The sequence below is a fragment of the Triticum dicoccoides genome, chromosome 2A (genome assembly GCF_002162155.2).
Source record: "Triticum dicoccoides isolate Atlit2015 ecotype Zavitan chromosome 2A, WEW_v2.0, whole genome shotgun sequence".
NCBI lineage: Eukaryota > Viridiplantae > Streptophyta > Magnoliopsida > Poales > Poaceae > Triticum > Triticum dicoccoides.
In genome coordinates, this window is record NC_041382.1 from 108,107,456 (window position 1) to 108,123,580 (window position 16,125).

At 42.6% G+C, this 16,125-nt stretch overlaps 1 pseudogene; it reads right to left on the reverse strand.

Annotated features, from left to right (window-relative positions):
- LOC119353661 overlaps positions 1 to 10,924 on the reverse strand; it is a 16,542-nt pseudogene extending 5,618 nt beyond the window's left edge.
- Between the last annotated feature and the right edge of the window lie 5,201 nt (positions 10,925 to 16,125).

The window sequence follows — 16,125 nt, forward strand, 5'->3', positions numbered from 1 at the left end:
CGTGAACAAGCTTCATTCTATTTTATAGTTAGTTAAACTGTTATGTCTTGTCAGACTTTCTCGCATAGTGGGAAAGAGAGGTCAAAGATGCGGATGAACTGCATCAACAGCTCCCACTTATAATTCACTTATTTAGTTCAGCTCAAACTAAAGTTAGTAAACTGAAACAGGCAGGCTATAAAAATGGATTCTATTTTTCAAGAGGTGGTTAAGTTAGTCTGTGAACAAGCTTCATTCTATTTTATAGTTAGTTAAACTGTTATGTCTTATCAGACTTTCTCGCATAGTGGGAAAGAGAGGTCAAAGATGTGGATGAACTTTGCATCACCAGCTCCCACTTATAATTCACTTATTTAGTTCAGCTCAAACTAAAGTTACTAAACTGAAACAGGTAGGCTACAAAAATGGATTCTATTTTTCATATGGTATCATGCATGCAAAGAATGTGGTCCCACCGAAGTGTGAGGCACGTATAGTTCAATATAAATTAGTCAAAAGCTGTGGGGTGTCTACTTCAGCTAGCCAAGTTATGATACTCAAATTGGAACCAAAAACTGGCAGTCATGACAGTTTTATCAAATCTGGTCTTATTAGAGTAGCTAAGAGGACAATCTACAAATATCTCATATAGTTACCTCAATTACAGTGGCCAGGTAATCAAGCACTGCTGGAATTTTGGCGTCAGCCGAATCATTATAGATCTGCGATTAGGCATGAAAAATGAGCAGTGATACCAATAACAAATCACTTTTAAGAGATTGAAAATACAAGCCTGTGATAGTAAATAATATAACAAGAACTGTGGAGAGAATTATATATTCTATTTCAAATGCATGTCCTCGGTGTATCTTCATGTTAGGTGCATATAAGAATATTAAATATAAAGATATGGCACAAAAATTGTGCTTCACCACATTAAAAAAGGAAAAATATGTCCTCAATAAAGCAAGAAAATATGGCAAAATGTATGAATTTACTAATGACGAACCTAAAACCCTATCCCTGTGTTTAATTGCTCCTAATATTGAATGAATGAAGATGAAAGTCGAAATCAAGTCTAACAGATAACACTGTAACAGTGTAACTGCATGCTATTAAATGCAGATAGAAAAAGAATTAACTATCCTCATGCAAAGCAATGCAGTTGAGCTGCATCAATTGTTGCATCAAATAGGTATCAGTTATATATAAATTTAAAAAAAATAACTATTTAATTATCATAAAGTTGCTCCTAATATGGTCTAAGAAGATAAAGAAATGCAAAAGTACCTACCTAAAAAAACTGCAAAAGTACCTATTTATTCGTCATCCCAGTCTAAGGCAAAAACTTCAACTAGAAAAATAAAAACGCAATTGTAAATAATATCTCTTCACATGCCTAGAAAAAAAGTAAATGAAATACGGCAACAGTATGTTTTTCCTCTATATTTTATGCAGCTTAGTTTACTAAGTTCACAACAGAAAGGGTGGAATATTTCAAGTTCATCAAGAAAAAAAATCAAAAAAAGTTCATCAAGAAAATGATGACCAACTTCAGAGTAGCATAAAGGCATACAGAATATACATATTTAGATTACCTTATTGATAATATTCTTTTGATTAAATTTCAGAGAGTCGATCGTCTCCTGTGAGTCACACGACTGCATTTTGATCTTGACAGTCTCCAACTACAAAAAGACAAACCACATCACGACTCTGGCACTAGAATATTACCTTATCATATAACTGATCTAACCATAAAACGATGGACCAATTTATCATATATAATATCTCTCTTTTCTTTATTAAAAAACGAAGATTAACCATTTCAAACATCCATATATGGTTGACAACAAATAGTGCAACGAAGAGACCCATAACATTTTGGTTAGCTTAACTTCAGAAAAAGATCATAAAATTTCAACTTCAATAATTTCTGGTATATAAATCAATCATAAAGTTTTAACTTTGATAATTTCTGGTATATATGAATCAAATGTCTCACTGGATGATAAAATAAGTGGAGAGGACAGGCTGTCCCAGCACCCATATAAAAGCTCTTCATTAATCCAAAGAATTAAGTCCAACAATCAAACAATGTGGCTAGAAGTGCCGACGCGTTGAGCTACAAGAAGTGATTACTACAAGTTTTCATATGCTATGACTACAAGTCTACAGGGTATCATTTGCAGGAAAAAGATAGTACATTAAAGTAATACTGATATACTGTACCTCACGAAAAAGAGCGCGGATATGTTTCATCTCTTTCTCGCTTAAGTCTAGAAAGACCTGAAAAGATTGGCAACATATGAACATTAGGTATAGATGTTAAAGGATCATCCACATATTCTGTATAAGATAATAAGAAAAAAATGAGCATTTAAAAGAGAAAACCAAATCAACACAAGAAGGCCCAGAAACAATTAGGGTTGGTGATCAACAGATCTCATGAAAATCATTCTGAATTGTTTACCGTAAACTTTGATGCAAGGCAAAAATGAAATTTTGTAGATACAGCAAGTCCAGTTCTAATATCGGAAATAAACCCAATGAGGTTACCTGTTGCCTACGCTTAACAGGCAACTCCGAAAGAACATCTTTCTTCAACCTGCGGATCATGACGGTTGCTTTCATCAAATTATGTAGCTCCTCATGATTGCTAGCGCCTTGATATAACCCAAAATATCCCTGGGAAAGAACCACAGTAAATAGTAATAATTGGTGGCAGAAAATGAAGAAAGCAATTTCGTTAAGCTAGTACTTACACCTTTGCAGTATCTATTGCCATATTCATTTACGTTCTTGTAGACAGTAGGATATAACGCCTGGAGCTGCACAAATAGAGAATTAGTTGCTTCTCTACGGTGGAAAATCTCCTGTCATCAAGTATGTGCAACTAAATCTCAAAACAGCCTGTACCTGAGTAAACAACTCGATGGGGCGAGATAAGGCAGGCGTTCCACTTAGCAAAACCACATATTGAGCTTTCTGTAAGTATGAAGTCACAATTGGTTAATTTTGTTGATACTGTCATGTGATTTATCTTTTGGTATGCTGTAATTAGGCAAGAAATTGTTCAATGGAATGAAACCTGAGAGAGCACAATACATCCTAAGGAACTGGTGGTATTAACGGGAAAAAAATATTCAAGGTCACAGCATGTACTCTCTCCATTTCACTGTAAATTTGTTCACACCCCACCATGCACCCAGACCAAGGAAGCACCAAGTCTAAGAAACATTTAGGCCTTGTTCGGTTCCTTCAGATTTGAAGGGGTTTGGAGGGGATTGAGAGGGATTAAATCCCCCACAAGTCAAAATCCACCTCAATCCCCTCCAATCCTCTCCAATCCCCTTGTGGGAGGGATTAACCGAACAAGCCCTTAATGAGAGAAATGACCGTGCATAGCCCCAACTAAGTGACACACTAAGCTACTTAACAATCATCTAAGATATTTTAGTATGATAGAGAGCAGCAACATTGCAATAACTATACTCATAATTCCCTCAATGGATGAACAATTAAAGACGGAGACCTGAGACCCTGTTTGGAAATTCTGGCCATCAGAAGGGCTAGTATGAAATAACTAGACAAGAACCAAAGATCATACTGTGAGTGGCATTTGGTTGGGATGAAGTGATGCAGACTACCCAAATTTATCAAACCTATTCAACCAAATTAAACTGTAACAACGAAAAAATAAGAAATTTCTGCTCCAGAAATAAAACTCGTTTCCTCATAAGAGACATCAAACCTGCAGAACAGGAAGTGAAGCGATTGTTCTCTTCGCTTGGCCATTCTTCAGGAAGTGTGACTCATCAGCTATAACTATCTGAATGAAAATCATTCAAAAGCAAGTATAAATGGATTATGAATAGCAATATTCTGAGTTCATGGTAATTAGGACAATTACGATAGAGGTCGCTATATTCACAATACAGAGTGAAGCGAATATCCATATGATGGGGGTAAAATGGAACATGTTGATCCTTTTGCTTTCCATTGGCAAGAAACCTAATTGATGTGCTTGCCTATGGAAGCACCAACCAGAGTCAACAAATGCATCATCACAAAATGGAACTTATCAGTTTCTTCACAAGGTTTAGATGAAACTCATTTGTCAGTCCCAGAGGTGAAACCTCAATCCCCCAAGTACTCCTGATTTAATGAATAGGGGTAAATTATAATTAATCCTGCCAACAGGCTGCAGTGCTCTCAACACAATAAATTCTTGAGACGTCAAATATATAGATTGCTCTATCCAATGCTAAATGGCGTCCATTAAACAATAACTAAAAATATCTTTATAAAAGCAGTCTTTAGTCTACATGCACGGCCCTTTCCATCTACTTGAAATCTGTGTAATCATGTTCATTACTTCAGTGTAACTGCAAATGCTGGATGCAGGATTATGCTCTGCAATCAATCATATGGCTGGGTGCCGCGTCAGTCATTTGGTGAAAGAATTAAAGATTCATACTCGAATAAGTTATTTTGCAGCTATGGCAGGCTGTGCAGCACACCACCCTCTCCGACGAGCCAGACCAGCTGATCTGGAAGTGGTCTGCCAATGCCACCTACTCTGCACAGTCCTGCTATTTGGCCACTCCTGGAAGCTCTTGTAGAAAAGCTGGGCGCTGCCGCGGGTAAATTCTTCCACTGGCTGGCCGACCAGGATCAATGCTGGACCACTGATAGGCTTGCTTGCCGTGGACTCCAGCACCATCCCCGCAGCCTCGCCAAGTCCTGGAAAGTATATGGCATCTGCTGCTGGACTGCCCCTTCACCTGCCAAACCTGGCATGAAATCCTAGCTTGGCTCAGAATGACGATCCGTGCACCAGACCATGAAGCTACGCTAATGGATTGGTGGCTGCATGCGAAACAGGGCACGCCGACGCTGCAATGCAAGGGTCTGACATCTATCACCCAGCCCATGCCTTGGATGGTCTGGAAACACCGGAACGAGTACGTCTTTGAGGGTGCCCAACCTTCAATCGCTACACTAGTTGGCATGATCGAAGACGAGGCCTCCTCCTGGGCAAAGGCTGACACTCGAGGGATCAGGGTTGTACTGCCCTAAACCTGGGATGTTCACTAATTTCCATTCATCTTTTTTGTACCCCGCACCTCCTCGAAGGATTGTAACTGAACTTCTGCCTTTTCAATGGAAAGAAACTCAAAGGTCTTTCGCGTTTTCTCGAAAAAAGAAGTTATTTTGCAAGAAACCTATGCTATTGGTTTATGTGTTCAGTAGCTAAATGGTAAATAACAGCCTGTGTACTGGGAAGTGGGAACACATTCTATGAAAATTTAAAATCACACATCCCAGAGCCCATATCCATAAATGAAACAGAAGATTAGATGAATCCATACCTTAAAATCCAAGTCCAGAAGAGTGCTTTGTATCTTGGGAACTACATCATAAGATATGACATTGAACATCCCATCCAAATGAAAATCTCCTTTGGTGTTTGAATATACCAATCTGAATCCTGCCTTATTTGATCCTCCAGTTTGTGGTAACACCACCTGAAAAAACTGTTGTTGATATCCATGGATAGAAGGAAATAAGATGTATCTAATATTGTTTCCTTAAGACTTGTCTAGCTATGTAAATTTACTTCCACAACAAGTTCCAATTAACAAAAAACATTCGTATGATATGAACTATTAACATGCAGTACAACTACCATAAATGCGGTTTAGTTGGGAACTGCTTATGATTTAACAGTTCCTTCATTTCTTCAGCAAGTGACACCATCAACTGTAGCAACTTATCACCAGCTTCTTATAGCCAGTGCTTTGAAGATACATTTTAATGGCATAAGAAGTTAAAAACACTTCAAAGAAAGTGCAGGGTGAAAAGTAAAGAGTTAAGTTCTGTTCACCTAAGAAATGAAATACTGAAGCAACATATGTTCAGAAAATATGGTCTTACAATTAAGAGATGGTTATGATTATGCTCAAATGTGGTTAAGGGGAAGAATATGAATAGAATGTTCAACATAGTAAAAAAATATCCATCCTTGTTCACCTGACCACGCAAATCAACCTAGAATTCAAGGAAACAAACATGCAAGACATATAATGTTTTTTCTATGTGCCACAAGATCATGTCCAATAGAAATAAGGGGCAGATTCACTGGTGGAAAGAATTTGACACAAGTAGAGTTCCTGGTAAACCAAAAATGGGGCAAGGGATTTAGAACAATTACGAAAATCTAGTTAAGAATATTTATGATCAAGCAACATGTAGGTGAGAGATTTTAAGAGCAATCAAACCGAAAGAAGTGTTTACATTGAAAAACAAAGAGGATATACCAAGATATCTTCCGTAGGGATGTTAAGCCACTGCTGAATCATCTGTTATAATCGCAAAGCAGCAAATTCAAATCTCCCTTGAGGATAAAGGAAACTGCTGTTGAAATATAAATATGAGTTTTAAAAGTCAGAGATACTTACAGAAGCCCAATGTAATCGCAATGAAGATGGAGAGATAACAAGAACTGGCCAGGCATCATGAAGGCAAGAAGCAACAGCAATTGCCTACATAGAGAAAATTAGGCAACAAAAACAATGACTGAAAGATTTGGACGTTGTTGTCTTGTACATTTTCGCTCGGCAGGTTTGAAAGTTACTGACTGCATGCTGCCGAGCAAAACGAACAGACACAAGTCCTTCCCCTGGGCGAGACGGTCATGTGCATCTGTATGTGTGGCGATCCTTTGCTAGTTTTTTCAGGGTGTGTGGGTGTGGCGTGTGTGTTTGGGGCGAGGGTATTTTTGCAACCCCCCCCCCCCCTCTCTGTACTTTTATTTCATCTTAATGAAATGATAAGGAGCTCTCCTGCGTGTTGTAGAAAAAGAAGTGATTATGGTCCAGAGAGAATGTATAAATTACCTGCAATGTTTTTCCAAGACCCATTTCATCTGCTATCAGCACTCTGCCCCCATGTTGCAAAGCGAACCTACAATAACGAGAAAGAAAGGGTACGATGCTCAACTATGGGAAGGTACCACTGATCTTTAGTTCTTTACAGCCAAATCTAAATGTGCTGAGTGGTTAAGGACCAAATAAGCAACTTACATCCCATTTTACAACCTAATAATGTTTCATCCCAAGTAATAGATGTTGACGGGTACCCTCAGCACCATACTGTGATGGCATGACCAGGAACCATGAAGGTGTCAGTGGTACACAGGGAGGTATACGTAGACTGGGGACAGACGAAAGCAGCCAGGATTTCAGGATCAATTTCTTGCTTAATCTATTAGGCTTAGCTTATGATTGATGTGCCACTGCCTAGTCTTGATTAAGGGCCATGGTTATCTGCTACATTTAACATCCTATAGCTGCACGACAACTACATGATTAAGTTCAACATTACACCAGTATGAATCTAAGAGAAGACATTTCCCACTGTTATGAGCAAGGATGTTGGATATACCTGACTCCGTCACGCTGAAAGGGCATAAGTTTTGACTCAACATCCGCTGGAATCTTGTCATACAAACCTTCCGCAAAACAAAAACAATAAAAAGAACAGTTAGATTAGCATTTTAAGAGAAAAATAGAAAAGTGGCAAGGCAATGGAAGCCTCACACCTGAACGCAAGACCTATCTGGGAAAATTAAATGTTTGCACAGGTCATTTGGATCTACACCTATGTGATAACTGTTGAAGAAATATTTTACTTCTGCATAGTCTATTATGAATATAACTGGACTAGAGGTTACTAGAAAGTAACACAGTTCTTAATATCTCAAGTGCATGTAATTTGGTCCATTCAAACAGCATCTTAGCAACGAGTGGATGAAAAAATATAAGCATGTGGTGTTTCCAATGTTTACTTTAGAAATTTAGATACCTCGGAGATCTTTGGCAGCTAAAGCAGCATCAAAAGCCCGCTGAACTAATGGGTCCAATTTTTGAACCTGACAGGTAAGTAAATGTACATAATATGGTCAAAAACGAATTGTCTATAGATGCACTACCAATAAAAACATCAAACAACCAATTTGGTGGATCCAGGAACCAACAGATTATTATTCACAGGCAAGAAACTGTTAGTTACTCTTGCTTGAGATGTAGAAAAGGCTCCAATTGCACAGACGACAGCACACTGAGGCCTATGTCTTGGGCCTTGTGGCTATGGAGTTCTTTTTTCCGAGAAACTGAAAATACAAGCTTCTCAAAGTTCCTTGAAATAACAAGAATAGTGGACCTCGCACACCAATGGCCTCACAAACAATAATACTTGACACTTTTGACTTTTCAAAGTCTGTGAGATGCTACTTACAAACTTCCGCCCTTTATTTTTACAACTTTACATTAAGATGTGCTAGTAGAGTTATGACTTCACAGAAAAATAACCAATCCAATGGTATATTCCGAATATATCCACCTAGATTTAAATTTATTGCCAGTCAAACTTTAGAAAGTCTAATTCTAGGATGTCAAGTAAAACCAACAGGGGTAGTATTTTCTTCAACAACATCTAAAAAAACTTGTATTATATATTCTCAAACCCGGAAGCTAATAAACATCATGAGAATGACTCAGTGGCTGAGTAGGAACGGAGCAGTTCAGCCAACCAGTCAATAAGGCAATAGAACAAATTCAACGAAACAAAATAGAAGATCACTACTAGAAATAGCAACATGGCTATTCGAAGTGCATAAAATAACTGTTACCTCAACAACTAATCCAGGTACGGCATGAAGAACTTCCTCCGCTATTGACAAAGATGTCGGAGGGAACATCCACACCCTAAGAATTTCACAAGTAAAACCGAACCAGGAATAAGTTATGTGTTTTACACAAGGCATCAAACTTTACTATGCTATAGAAAACATCTGGTGAAACTGTCAAGTAATAGAATAAGGGAACCTTTCTTTTCCATTCCAGCTAGCTTTCGGGATCTTGTGAAATGCATCCACGAGTTTCTGGGAGAGAAACGGGAGTAAGAAAATATATTGTAGACTATATAATTCTATGGCAACTGATTAAAGATTTGGCCGCTGGTGATAAAGGCAAAATGAGATGTATGGATATGTTAGGCAATAAGGGAAATGTACCTGGTTATAAGGGAACTTCGCTGCAATCACACCACTAGAGTGAAGGAAAAGATGTATAGATATCTTAGGCCAACTGCCCTGAATATTATTCACTTCAATGACAATTGAAAGGAAGAATGAGATGGGCCACAATTCATGTTAGAATAAACAGAAAACGTAGAGAATGTTGTATACCTGCGTTTGGTTGACTAAGCCGAGAAGGTGAAAGTGATTCTACCTGAAAAATAATGAAGGAATAATAAGGAATAGTATACAGATTTCCTTTGTCGGCAAGATGGAAGTTGGTAATATAACACAAAATAGATAAATTTCTGCTTCCATCAAACATGTATATCTCCATAATCAATTCAAAATTATGGAATCATGAATGAGGCCATTAATGGAATAATCCCAAATATCCAAACTCTGAAGAACGAATAATGCATTTTTCATTGCATACCCCAAAGGCTATCAAAGTATTGTGTGCAGTTCAAAATATAATGTTGACAGTATCTGCATCAAGATTTATCATGATGGGCAACTCAAAACAACAGAATAGCAAATGATACTACTCCTAAAAATGCCCAACGCTCTGAAGAATTAAGAACGAATTGTTCATTACATGCCCCAAAGGCCATCAAAGTATCGTATGCAGTTTTAAGAAAATGTTGACTATAGCTGCGTCAAGATTTATCTCATGTTTAGAAATTTGTACCAGCTTATTTCCAAAATTACCATCTTTTGACAAGACAAGTTGTACCTAACAAAGCTTCCAAACCATAGAATTTCAATTCTCAATGCAACACTGTCAGCAAGAGAAACTGAAATGCGCTTGAAAAAAAAGTTAACTACAGCCATCTAAGTTTGTTCCAGATCACCAAACCCAGACCATTGGACCATGTGACCTAAACTTCCAAGTCATGGTTCAAAGGTGCTAGATAGTCCTTTATCAAAAAGATGGAATCAAATACCTTCAACATATCAAACTTAATACTTTAATAACGGTAGGCTCAGTTCTTGACTTGCTGAAATTATGCTATGCACAAAAAGGCGAGCCTAAAAGGTAAAAAACAACGTCCAAATTCATCATACTTCAACAGAAAGCTTAGTTTCTCTTAACTCTAAACTACAAAGAATAAAGAAACATTTCTGACTCGAAAAGCATGAGAAAATTGACAGATTTACCACAATACAAGCGCATTAAGCTAAACCCCTGCCACATTTCCGACCAAATCACCAACCCACGAATCTTGGGCAAGAACATGTCTATTTCTTTCAAGAAATCACTACTGCATTCACAAAAGCTAGGTAAAAGAAAGAAGGGGATTTACCGCGGTGAACAGTACTGCATTCACGAAATGGCCCGTCATTCCAAATTCATTGGACATTACAGCAACAAAGATTTCCAATTTTCCGTGTCACGCACAAACCCAATCCCTAGTATTCAAACAATAAAGAACTCCCAAAAATACCTCTCCCAAACAGCAAAAGAACAGAGGAAACCCTAACCTTGCCGAAGCGAGACTCCAGGGAGACCCTGGAGGCGGGGTGCTCGTTCCGGAGCGGCGAAGAGACCGTGGCCGCCGGCGATAGGGCGCGGTTGGGGTGCGGCGAGATTGCGGGGGCGGTGGAGGCGGCGGAAGAGGAGGCCTTGCGCTCCGCAATCGCGCGGTAGGCGTCCTGCTCGAGCTTGGCGTACTGCTCCTCGCTTAGGCCCCAGTCGTCGTCGTCTAAGCCGCCCCAGCCGCCGGCGCCGCCTAGGCCCGCCATTTTCAGGCGGGCGTTTTGGGAGGGAGCTGTTTTGGCAAGGGAGAGGGTCTCAAACAGCGGTGCTCAACGGCGGGATCCCGACATAGGGGAAACGAAAACAAGTCTTCACTTTTGCACAGTATATTTACCACGTTTTCACTCTAGGGCATCTTTAACGATCGACCCCAAACGAACACCGCAGAGCCATCCAATAAAGTCCCACATTGCTCGTGGACCAGTTTGGATGTTGATTTAAGTTTGCGAGTTTGGACATGAGCCAGGTAAAACTCCGACACCGTCGTCCACACAGAACTGAAGTGGAGCACGCACACTTGGAGTTGGCCGCACTGTTTCCACGATAAAAAAAACTTTCTCAACCCTCTCCTCTATCATCCCGTCGTTCTCTGCCTCAATTTTCGTCCCTTTTCCGTCCTCGTCGTTGCATGGACCCGTACAAAAAGATGTCAGAGACGTCGATGGTGAAGGATCAGCGAAGGCAGTCGCCCGAAAGATCAGCTCGGCTAACAAGCATGTCGCCTCAAACAAAAGGCAAAGGAGGCAGCGACGCTCAAAAAGAAGGAAGGTGGGCGTGACCGCGAACGTGCAGGGGGTGGGCCTGGCTTGGGATGGGTGGCGTCGTCGCTGGCCATGAAGACATCATTGTCGGAGTAAATGACCACGGGTAGCTTCATCTGCTTCCCATGGCGATTCAAGACATCGGGGCCGGCTGCGCCCCTCAAGTCTCGAAGATGAAGAGTCGCCTTCTCAGGGCTGGCTGGTCCAAGCGGCCGGCTGCCAGAGGGCATCGGTCCTTAGAAGAAAGCCATGAGACGGGCCGATTCCTAGTAGGCAGCCTCCAGAGAGGTCGGCTCCTAGCAGGCGGCCCCTCACGCCCTCAAAGTTAGCACCCACATAATTACGACGAGACGGGCATGGCTACAGTGCAGCCTACCGCCCCCGAATCCAGGACAGAGTGTGGCCACAGTGCAGCGTACTAGACGAACATCCCCGTTCGGCGCGACACTATTGTCACGTGGCCCATGACATCACCCATGGCGGAGGAGGCCATGCTCCCACTACGAACTATCGGTACGGCCCGCAGGCGACGGGCCCTACCAGTCCGTGAGAAGCCAGAAGGCGGCGAGCTCCGACCAGTCGGCACAGGGGAAGGCCGACTCCCAGCAGGCGGCCCTCCCTCTCCCTCAAAGTCTGTGTGCCATTAATCAGAAGAGACATGGAGTGGCTACAGTGAACGCCCGCCAGGCGGCAGTACTGTAGCCACGCCTTCCCTGACGAAGCACACATCATCAGTGGCATTGCCACAGTGCTAAGCAGCCGGCAGGACCCGCAAGCGGTGGGCGCAGCCTGTCGGTGAAGTCTGAGAAACCGGCGGGACCCATCAGGCAGCGGGCCCAAGTGGCCGGTGATACGTCTCCAACGTATCTATAATTTTTGATTGCTCCATGCTATATCATCTACTGTTTTGGGCAATATTGGGCTTTATTATCCACTTTTATATTACTTTTGGGACTAACCTATTAACCGGAGGCCCAGCCCAGATTTGCTGTTTTATGCCTATTTCAGTGTTTCGAAGAAAAGGAATATCAAACGGAGTCAAAACAGAACGAAATCAACTGGAGAAGTTATTTTTGAAAGGAAACCTACCGGATAGACTTGGACCCTACGTCAGAAGATGAAGGAGGTGCTCACGAGGGTAGGGGGCGCGCCCACCCCCCTGGGGCGCGCCCCCTGCCTCGTGGCCCCCCCTTCGGTCCACCGACGTACTCCTTTCACCCATATATACCTACGTATCGTAAAACTTTCAGAAGAGCACAATAGATCGGGAGTTCCGCCGCCAGAAGCCTCCGTAGCCACCGAAATCCAATATAGACCCGTTCCGGCACCCTGCCGAAGGGGGCAATCGCTCTCCGGTGGCCATCTTCATCATCCCGGTGCTCTCCATGATGAGGAGGGAGTAGTTCTCCCTCGGGGCTAAGGGTATGTACCAGTAGCTATGTGTTTGATCTCTCTCTCTCTCTCTCTCTCTCTCTCTCTCTCTCTCTCTCTCTCTCGTGTTCTTGAGATGATACGATCTTGATGTATCGCGAGCTTTGCTATTATAGTTGGATCTTATGTTTCTCCTCCCCCTCTTCTCTCTTGTAATGAATTGAGTTTCCCCTTTGAAGTAATCTTATCGGATTGAGTCTTTAAAGATTTGAGAACACTTGATGTATGTCTTGCCGTGGATATCTGTGATGACAATGGGATATCACGTGATTCACTTTATGTATATTTTGGTGACCAACTAGCGGGTTCCGCCCATGGACCTATGCATAGGGGTTGGCACACGTTTTTGTCGTGATTCTCCGGTAGAACTTTGGGGCACTCTTTGAGGTCCTTTGTGTTGGTTGAATAGATGAATCTGAGATTGTGTGACGCATATCGTATAATCATACCCACGGATACTTGAGGTGACATTGGAGTATCTAAGTGACATTAGGGTTTTGGTTGATTTGTGTCTTAAGGTGTTATTCTAGTACGGACTCTAGGGCTGTTTGTGACACTTATAAGAATAGCCCAACGGATTGATTGGAAAGAATAACTTTGAGGTGGTTTCGTACCCTACCATAATCTCTTTGTTTGTTCTCCGCTATTAGTGACTTTGGAGTGACTCTTTGTTGCATGTTGAGGGATAGTTTTATGATCCAATTATGTTAGTATTGTTGAGAGGACTTACACTAGTGAAAGTATGAACATGTAACACCCCGGATGTAACTTTCCCAATTTGTACTCCAACTCTTGCCGTTTCCGGCGTTAAGTTATATTTATTTTCTCGGGTTCGGGTTTTGTCTCCGTGTGTTGTTGTCGTTGTCATGCATCTCATATCATGTCATCATGTGCATTGCATTTGCATACGTGTTCGTCTCATGCATTCGAGCTTTTTCTCCGTTGTCCGTTTTGCATTCCGGCGCTTCGTTCTCCTCCGGTGGTCATTTCTAGCTTTCTTTCGTGTGTGGGGATTAAACATTTCCGGATTGGACCGAGACTTGCCAAGCGGCCTTGGTTTACTACCGGTAGACTACCTGTCAAGTTTCGTACCATTTGGACTTCGTTTGATACTCCAACGGTTAACCGAGGGACCGAAAAGGCCTCGTGTGGGTTGCAGCCCAACACCCCTCCAATTTGGCCCAAAACCCACCTAACTCTGCTCCATCATCTAGAGCATTCGATCACGATCGCGTGGCCGAAAACCGCACCTCATTTGGACTCTCCTAGCTCCCTCTATGCCTATTTAAAGGCCCCCCTGATTTTCGGATCTCCTCCTACCTCCGAAACCCTAAAAATCATCTCCGCGCGGCCGGACGTGTCCGCCCGCCGCCGGACGAAAAATCCCGCCGCCACCGCCGCCACGTGGCAGCCTCCCATTCGACCGCGCGCCGCGCCTACTTCACCGCGTCGCCACCCGCGTCCCCGGCCCGCAGGCCCCAGGCGGGGCCCTCCCCGGCCCGCGGCCGCCCGCGCCGCCCGCGCCGATCCGCCGCCCGCGCCCATCTCCGCCTCCGGCGACCGGACCCCGCCAGCCGCCGCGCGCTGCCGCCTCGCCGCCTCTCCTTCGCCGGCGCCGTGCCGCGCCCCGCGCCGGCCGGCCGCGCCTCCCCCGCCGCCTCTCCGGCTCCCCGCCGGCCGGATCCGATGAGGTCTGGCCCGGGAGCACCTCGCCGCCGTCATCCCGCTCCGGCGAGCTCCGTCAACGCCGGTGAACAGTGCTCGCGCTGCCGCCTCGGTTTGCGTGCAGATCTGGAACCCTAGGTCGTTTTTTCTCTAACTCCCGAAATTGCAGATCCAAGTGCCTCTGTTCGTGGCCCCGTAACTTTGCAACCGTAGCTCCGATTCATGCATATAGCATATCAAAATATTCATCTCAGAGAGTAAATCATTTCATTCCATTGCATTATTTTCATTTAAGCTCATCTTGATGCCCGAAATGCTGTTAGAAGAGGGCTACTTGAGTTAATTGTCAGATCTGCTACTCCGTTTAGCACTTTTGTCATTTTTGCCATGATTATTGTGTGCATGATATGCCTGTGAGTTCTACATGTGTTTTGTTAAGGGTTTTATCATCTTTCCAGAGGTGCAACCCATGTATTTTTAGGATGTGTGTGGTGACTTGTGCAAGCTTGCAAAGTGGTGCACTTGCTAATTCTGTTTTCAGGGACTTAGTAATTTCACTAAGTCCTGGAGCGATTTATCTCATGATGCCATATGTTCATGTTGTTTCCTAGTGATCCGTGCCTCTTTTGAGGATGATCAGTAAGGATGTTTTGTTAATATTGTAGTGCTCTATCCATCCATGTCTTTGTTTGCAATTATGGAGCACCCTAGCTTGAGTCAATCGAGCTCTACTTTTGCTACTTTGTGAATCTGGGCAGATTGTCAACTTGTTTGCAATTTTGCCGATGATGTTGTAGTTGATCCGTGCATGCTATGCTATAGTTCTTGCCATGTCTAGATTGCATTTTGTGCCTTCTTGATGGGTGTATGCTTGTCTTACCATGACTTGCACGTAGTGAGTGCATCGAGCTCGTAAACATGCCTACTTGAGTTATATTTCAGCATGTGTCAGTTTTCACTGTCTGAAAACTGATTATGTTTTTGCTATGTTCACATGCTTGCAATTGTATTTTCTGATCCCTTTTGGCTCAAGGTAAATAAGGGACTTTTGTTAAGCTCTTTGAGTAGCTCCATGCCATGCTTTACTTTGCCATGTTCAGATCCTGTAGCATGTAGTTTTGTTGCTCCGAAGTGGGCTACCTGATCTGAAATTCCAGACAAGTGTTAATTTCACTAAGTCTGAGATCTGTTTGTCATTTGCATTTTTGCCATGCTTGTTTGAACCTGTTAATGGATGATTTGGCCGTAGCTCAGTGCTAGACTTTTGTTAAGCATCTTGTGTGCATCCCTGCCACGTATTTTGTTGTCATGTTTGGGTGTTGTAGCATGTTCATCTCATTGCATTTAGATGCCTACTTGCTGTAAATCGCAGACCGGTGTCATATTTGAATCGCTTGCCATTTTCAAACCGTAACTCCGATTCTGGCGTTCTTTATATCGTTTTCAAGCGATTTCATCTCATCTTTCCAGTGGCACACTTGGATTTCCAAGTTGAGGCCAAGTTCATGCATTTCCTGTCATATCTTGCATTTTGCATCCCGCATCGCATCCCGCATAGCATATCATCTTTGCATCGTGTTGTTTGAGTTTGCACGTGGTTGATTGTATCCTTGTTGCTTGTTTGTCTTGTTTGGGTAGAGCTGGGAGACGAGTTTGCTAACGAGGAG